General features: G+C 46.1%; 1 long non-coding RNA gene across 1 annotated transcript in view; it reads left to right on the top strand.

The window, feature by feature from the left end:
• Nucleotides 1–6,363, top strand: part of LOC112633549 — an 11,815-nt gene extending 5,452 nt beyond the window's left edge. The window contains exon 2 of the long non-coding RNA XR_003121546.1: nucleotides 4,557–6,363. This is a non-coding gene — a long non-coding RNA (uncharacterized LOC112633549). The remainder of the gene's footprint in view (nucleotides 1–4,556) is intronic.
• Nucleotides 6,364–6,966: the final 603 nt, after the last annotated feature.

The following is a 6,966-nucleotide window of genomic DNA, read 5'->3' as shown; positions in this document are numbered from 1 at the left end:
AAAAAAAAAAAAAAAAAAAAAAAAAGAGAAAGCAGGGACTCCAAAGCCACTGGGGCCACAGTTCCCGGTGACAGCTCACTGCCCTGCCCCAGGCCTTGAGCATGGTGCTGTGGCAAGGTGAGAGCCGAAGCTTAGAAAATTCTGTAGCTATACCTTTGAGGCAGCAAAGACAAACCCTGGACCTTGAGAAAATGTCCTTGTTTAAAAAAATAAAAGCACACATTGAATGCCATCCATATGCCAAGCCTCAGGTTAGGTGCTGTTGGTCTGAAAGTGCTCACGGCAGGGTGAGGCCTAGCAATTGCTCCAGCCTCCTGCCTCTGGGTGCCTGCACCTCATCCTCCTGTTTTTGTGGGTCTGTCTCGACCCCAAACTGCCTGCAGGTTCTGCTCCCAGGCTTTCTCCCTGGGCCTTTGCCTCTGTGGTCCAGACTCTCAGACTCTGGTCTGCTGGCCCTTGTCTGGATGCTACCCATACCACAGGGTTGGCTGAGAGCTGTCTCTGGTCTCTTGAGCTGTCCTGACAGGTGCCAGTCTCCCAGGGAACTTGGTCAGCTGGCCATGGGACTCACCCTGGTCCCTAGGAGTACAAGGAGGAGTCCTCCTCCCCACCACTCCATCAAATGGGTTCTAACATCTTCACAACAAAGCCAGAGGCTCTATTATGGCACTTGGAGCCCAGTCAGATACAACAAAGAACTTGGGCCTTCCCTGGAGCCCAAGGACAGGAACCCACCCACCTTCTGTCCTTCCGGCCTGGTCAGTGTCCATGAGACACCCAGGACTGGGGAGGACCCCTCTGCTCTGGCCAGTGGCTGGGCAAGGCTGAAAGCTCCCCATGTCAGATGTGTAGCCAGCAAAGAGCTCCCCACCCCAGGGGCCAGTGGTCAGAGCCATACTGTTTGTGTGCAGCTGGACACTGTGATTGGCCTTGGTGGGGGCAAGTGGGAGGGAAGAGCTGAAGAAGAGTGTGGGGACTTGCAGCCGGTTAGTCCACTTGCTTTGAGGGTGGTGAGTGTTGGGATTTTAGGAGCTTTAAAAAAAGGAAGGTCGAATTTGCATACTGTAAAATGTATAAATTTTGAGTGTAAAAGGTGAAAAAGGTATTTGTGTGTGTGTGCACCCATGTAACCGCTACCTGAATTCAAAGATAGAAGCTTCCATCCCCGACAAAGTTCTTTCCAGTTAACAGCCCCTCCCACTCCAAAGAGAATCACCTTTCCATCCTCTGTTGTTGTAGGTTGGTTTTTGTCTCGTCTCCAACTTCGTGTGAATGGGATCATGCAGTGTGTGCTTTTTCGTGTCTGGCTTCCCTGTGAGATATATTCATGTTGTTCTGTTTCAGTAATTCATTCATTTTGATTGCTAAGTAGTATTCCATTGTGTGAATATACCTCACTATTATTATTCACTCACCTGTTGATGGGAATTTCCATTCTTTTTTTTTTGATACGGAGTCTTGCTGTGTCTCCCAGGCTAGAGTGCAGTGGTGTGATCTCAGCTCACTGCAACCTCCACCTACTGGGTTCAAGAGATTCTCCTGTCTCAGCCTCCCAAGTAGCTGGGACTACAGGTACGGGCCACCACGTCCAGCTAATTTTTGTATTTTTAGTAGAAACGGAGTTCTGCCATGTTGGTCAGGCTGGTCTTGAACCCCTGACCTCAGGTGATCCACCCATCTCAGCCTCTCAAAGTGCTGGGATTACAGGCATGAGCCCACCGTGCCCGGCTGGGAATTTGCATTTTTTTTTTCCAGGACGGGGCTTTTATGAAGAAAGCTGCTATGAACATTTGGATACAAGTCTTTGTGTAGACACATGTTTTGATTTCTCCTAGGTATATAGCTAGGAGTGGGATTGCTGGCCCATATGTTTAACTATTAGAAACTGCCAAATGGTTTTTCAAAGCCATTGTACCATTTTGCACTCCCATCAGCAGTGAGGAGAACTGGGAATGGGTTTTTAACATGCCTCATTCTCACTTAATCTTCAGGTCTCAACCCAAACATCATTTCCACAGGAAGGTCTTCCCTTGCCCTCCAGACTAGGAGAAAACCCCATATTTTATATCCAGATCCCCTTGTTAATGGCCCTAATCACAGATGAACTAATTAAAGACCTGCATGCATTGTTCAAGTCTGCTCAGCTGCTGGCCTGTTCGAGGCTCCTTGACAGTGGCCTCCAACCCTGCATCCCCAGGCCTGGCCGCCAAGCCCAGTACAGAGACAGGCTCAGCCAATGTTTGTTCCCAACAGGCTGGCCAGTTGGGTAGAGCCCAGCATTCTGCAACTTAGCTGCCCTCGTTTTGGTCCTGCACGTAGGGTTCGCTGTGTTCTGTTCTCTGGTGATTGCCCTGTTTCATTTCTCGCCACTCCCCTGCTCACAGTCTATGCTAGAGCTGTGTAACTCTTTTCAAAGGACCTCTTGTGGGATCTCAGACAACACAATTCTGAGCTTAGTGAACTCTCATAGAAAATACAAATATTGTTCTGGCATGGGGGCTCAGGCCTGTGTAATCCCAGCACTTAAGGAGGCTGAGGCAGGTGGATTACTTGAGGTCAGGCGTTCAAGACCAGCCTGGCCAACATGGCGAAACCCCATCTCTACTAAAAATACAAAAATTTGCCATACATGGTGGTGCGGGCCTGTAATCCCAGCTCCTCCGGAGGCTGAGGCAGGAGAATCGCTTGAACTCAGGAGGCAGAGGTTGCAGTGAACCCAGATCATGCCATTGCACTCCAGCCTGGGTGACAAAGCGAGACTCCATCTAAATAATAAAAAAAAAAAAAAAAAAAAAAGAAAATACAAATATCCAACCCTAAAAGATAAAATCCTGGTTTCTGCCAAAAACCTTGATGATGCTCTGTTTTCTTTCACTGAATTCAACATGTTTTCACATAGAAAACATGTTTTCAAACACACGTTTTGTAGAAGCTCAGAAAAGACAATTTTGGGCCCAGTGGGTACTCATAGAAAGATACAAATATCCAGCCCTAAAACCTAAAAGTAAGGCTTGTGCCAACAAACTTGATAACGTACTGTTTTCTTTCACTGAATTCAACATATTTTCATGCAGAACAGTTTTCAAATAAATGTTTTGTAAATGCTTAACAAAGCCTTTTTTGAGCCTTATAGACTCATAAAATGATGCAAATACCAAGCCCTAAAAGCTAATAGAAAGCCTTGGGCTTACAGAGCTAGAAAGAGATGACAAGTTCTGCCCATGCCACACAGTCTGGTACAAGTAGTATATGCAAGTTAGTCAGGTCTGTGTTTTCAGAATTACATTGAACAGAGAGGATATTCATAAAATGGGAATTGAGTTGCACTTTGCAGCAGGGTTTCTTAACCTTGGCATGGTTGACATTTGGGCTGGATATTTCTTAGTTATGGGGTTCCATCCTGTGCATTGTAGGATGTTTAGCAGCATCTTGGGTTCTACTCACTGAATGCCATTAGCTCCCCTACCGATGACAACAAAAATTTCATCAGATATTGCCAAATGTTCCCAGGGAGACAAAGTCAGCACTAGTTGGAAACCACTATTCTGCAAAGTCAAGTCATCTTGTAGGGAAAAAAAATAACAGAGAGAAAGGCTAGTGTTAATGTTAAACAGATTCAGATTATGAAATATGTGTGTATCAATATTTAAAATTTAGCCTTGATTAATGCACTTTTAAAAACTTGGTATAGACAGATTTCTCAAATTTTAAATCTTAACACAGCTTTAGTATCCTTAAAGGTTATATAATAATGTGTAATGAGAAAAAAAAAGTAAAAATCTGTTTCTTATAAAGCTGAATGTTTCATAGATTCAATAGAATAATTCAAGCCTTCTTAACCCTGAACAGTTAATTTATAATTTCAGGAGAAATTACATAGCAAGTATTTATTTTATTGAAAAGGAAAAACAATAAAAATAACTACATTAAAAAAATAAAGCTACTGAAATAGATCTGCCCCTAAAATAAATGACTTCACCCTGAAACAGGACTGAGTGACATTAAGCATGACTTTGCCCAATTCTGTAAAGCCAAGTGATGCCACGCAAGCTGGCACACAGAGGCCTGAGAAGATGTCCTGGAGTAGGAGGGATCCTGGGGGCTCCAGATCCACCTTGGGAGGAGAAAGAGGTGAGACAGGTGGTGAGGACAAGAAGCCTGACACAAAGCAGCATCCAAATGGTGCCTCTCAAGCTCATCAAAGTGCCAGATTTAACTCATTCTTTTTGTTTGAGACAGGGTCTTGCTCTGTTGCCCAGGCTGGAGTGCAACAGCAGGATCATAGCTCACTGCAGCCTTGACCTCCTGGGCTCAAGCAATCCTCTCATTTCAGCTTCCCAAGTAGCTGAGACTACGGGTGCATATCACCACGCCTGGCTGAGTTTTTATTTCTTGTAGAGATGGGGTCTTATGTTGCCCAGGCTGGTCTCAAACTCCTGGGTCAAGCAGTCCTTCTGTCTTAGCCTCCCAAAGTGTTTGGATAAGAGGCATGAGCCACCGCACCTAACCTAGACTTTAACTCTTAACCTTCTTTTTCTCCGCCATTGCTCCTGCAGCTGTGGCTGCCTGCAGCCCATCCTGCCCCCAGCAACTAGAGTCATCTTTAGAAATGCAAGCCTGATCGTGGAATCCACCTTCCTAACACCCTTCAGCGCTCTCCTCTTCCTTACACCCTTGCTATGCAAAGGATAGTCCATGGACCAGCAGTGTCAACATAATCAGGGAGCTTGTTAGAAATGTGGAATCTGGTCCACCCCAAACCTGCTGAAGCAGAAGCTGCATTTTACCAAGATCCCAGGGAATTTGTGTGCCCATTATAGTTTGAGAAGTGCTTCCCAAGAGGACACAGGGCAAGCAGCAGGAGGGATCTTTGCAGATCTTGCTCCTTTCATTCTCCAGCCTCATCCTGTCACTCTCCTCCATCTGTGCCCACATCCCCATTGTACTGGACCGCTTGCAGCTTCTTGAATGCACCATAGTCTTGTTTTCTTTTTTGCAGTGATTCTGCATCTTTCCCATCTTCTCCACCTGGATGCCCCCATTCCTCCTTTCAGACTTGCCTTCTCTAGCAAATCTTTCTTGCTAATTCCCATGTTTAACACAGCACTTTTCCACAGTGCATGGTCATTATCCCTTCTGCATCAGACTGTGAGCACCTTGAAGGCAGTGGCAGTGACTCATTCATTGTGGCTTCTGTGGATTCCCGTGGACTGCCAGGCATGCAATAGAAAATCAAAAAAGATTTACTGCTAAATAATCCTCAGCTCCAGCGGTAGCTCCATGTACCATTTCTCTTCTGCTCTGGCCTCGCCTCTTCCTGTGTCTACCTGGGGCTGGGCCTTCACCTAGGTGTCTGCATGGAAGGGAGAGGGACCTGGAGGACCATCGCCAATCCATCAATAACCTCCCAGTTGAGATGACTTCAGCTCTGACTTTGAAGAGCTATGATATTGTTTGTAGGAGTAAATTAATACGTGTAAAGGCTACAAAGTAAACAGTTAAATTAAATTAATTGTTCCGGAGCAGGTCATACAGGCTCCTGAGAGATGATCATACGCATCTCTATTAACTCCACATTCAGTGACATCATGTGGGTAATTTGAAATTGGCTGGGTCACCATTTACATCATAGAAAGTGGCAAATAGTACAAATTATGGCTCCCTCACCCCTACTCTGGCATAGAGCTGATACACTAGCACACCTCTGGTTATATGTGCATGCGTGTGCCACCACAACAAAACACCTAATAGCAGGCACGTTGCCTCTGTTGCCCACCATTATGGCTCCTGCACGGAGCAGACAGACTCATGGGAGGAGCTGAATGCGTGTTTGTTGAGTGGAGGCACAAACAAATCCACAAAACACCCAAGATGAGGCAAAGAAGGACATTAGCTCAAATGTTAAACATAAGTTAGGAGCTGAGATAATGCAAAGAGGAAAAATGTTTTGTAATTCTAAGTAAAACCCATCTCTAAGGCAGGATGTTGCCTATGAGGGCTCCACAGACAGATGAGGGAGGCCTGGGTCCTGCCTTTGGAGAGAGTCTGACAGCTCGACTTTTGGAAACAGCCATCTGCACAGGTCAGCATCTTTCTAGCTGGCAGGGAGCAGATTTGCAGATCACATCACATTTGAAATTCCAGAAGAAACTTCTTGGAGTCTGCTCTTGTGCAAATGAGCCTAGAAAGCCCGTTAACTTTGGGTGGAGGCTTCCACCATTTGGCTGTCTTAAGTGGGCCCAAAGCTCAGGAAAACCCACCAGCCCTTTGCTTCCTGCTTCCTCTATTTGTTTTCCCCAGGACATCAGAGGTGATGATATGATTTGGCTTGGGCACCGTCAGGAATAAACGATATTTAAGAGATGCCATAAGTGCCCCCATTTTGTTCTTGATTGCTAAGTAGCCCCGAGCCAAAACAGCCAATTAAAAAAGTTAGAATCTTAGTTACAGATTTAGAAATACCAGCACAACACAATCGACGTGGCTTGCACCTAGCCAGGACCCTGCCTGCACCTTAACCTCTGCTTTGTTCTTGAAAATCCCTCTCCTTGGTGCTGAATGTTATTTTTTGAGCACGGAGCTCCTGGTTGCAAAACACCTTTCCCTGCTGGATGCTGGTGTCACCTCTGATAAGCCTGTGCATGTAATTCTCCCTTGGACACGGGGTGCATGGATGGTCTCCTCCCCCCAGTCAGTGCCTCCCCTCTCCCTCCCCACCACCCACCTCTCACCATCCAGGGAGGCCAGCTGTGTGAGTTCCTCTGGCCTTGACCTGCCTGCTTCCAGCTTCCTCTAGTTCCTCTCTGGCCTTCTGCCAATTTCCTTCCACAGATTATGGCCAAACCTGTTGGAGTCAAAACAATTTGCATTGTTTAAGAAAGCAACGCTTTCTTGCAATACTTTCTCACAAAAGGGTTTGCATTAAAATAAGATCTGGGAATCCCCAGGACGAATGGGAGGGTGGGG

Source organism: Theropithecus gelada, chromosome 10 (assembly GCF_003255815.1).
Source record: "Theropithecus gelada isolate Dixy chromosome 10, Tgel_1.0, whole genome shotgun sequence".
Classification (NCBI taxonomy): Eukaryota; Metazoa; Chordata; class Mammalia; order Primates; family Cercopithecidae; genus Theropithecus; species Theropithecus gelada.
Note: the sequence above shows the minus strand (reverse complement) of the source record. Positions and strands in the feature narration are given on the sequence as shown.